This window comes from Oryx dammah, unplaced genomic scaffold (genome assembly GCF_014754425.2).
Source record: "Oryx dammah isolate SB20612 unplaced genomic scaffold, SCBI_Odam_1.1 HiC_scaffold_23, whole genome shotgun sequence".
NCBI lineage: Eukaryota > Metazoa > Chordata > Mammalia > Artiodactyla > Bovidae > Oryx > Oryx dammah.
Genome location: NW_024070207.1, coordinates 108,623,785 through 108,624,588, shown reverse-complemented (window position 1 = coordinate 108,624,588; position 804 = coordinate 108,623,785).

Genomic DNA, 804 nt, shown 5'->3' with positions numbered 1-804 from the left:
ATCCACACAGTCAAAGGCTTTGGCATAGTCAATAAAGCAGAAATAGATGTTTTTCTGGAACTCTTTTGGTTTTTCCATGATCCAGAGGATGTTGCCAATTTGATCTCTGGTTCCTCTGCCTTTTCTAAAACCAGCTTGAACATCAGGGAGTTCACCGTTCACGTATTGCTGAAGCCTGGCTTGGAGAATTTTGAGCATTACTTTACTAGCATGTGAGATGAGTGCAATTGTGCGGTAGTTTGAGCATTCTTTGGCATTGCCTTTCTTTGGCACTGGAATGAAAACTGACCTTTTCCAGTCATGTGGCCACTGCTGAGTTTTCCAAATTTGCTGGCATATTGAGTGCAGCACTTTCACAGCATCATCTTTCAGGATTTGAAACAGCTCAACTGGAATTCCATCACCTCCACTAGCTTTGTTCGTAGTGATGCTTTCTAAGGCCCACTTGACTTCACATTCCAAGATGTCTGGCTCTAGATTAGTGATCCCATCATCATGATTATCTGGGTCGTGAAGATCTTTTTTGTACAGTTCTTCCATGTATTCTTGCCACCTCTTCTTAATATCTTCTGCTTCTGTTAGGTCCCTACCATTTCTGTCCTTTATCGAGCCCATCTTTGCATGAAATGTTCCCTTGGTATCTCTAATTTTCTTGAAGAGATTTCTAGTCTTTCCCATTTTGTTCTTTTCCTCTATTTCTTTGCATTGATCACTGAAGAAGGTTTTCTTATCTCTTCTTGCTATTCTTTGGAACTCTGCATTCAGATGCTTATATCTTTCCTTTTCTCCTTTGCTTTTCGCCTC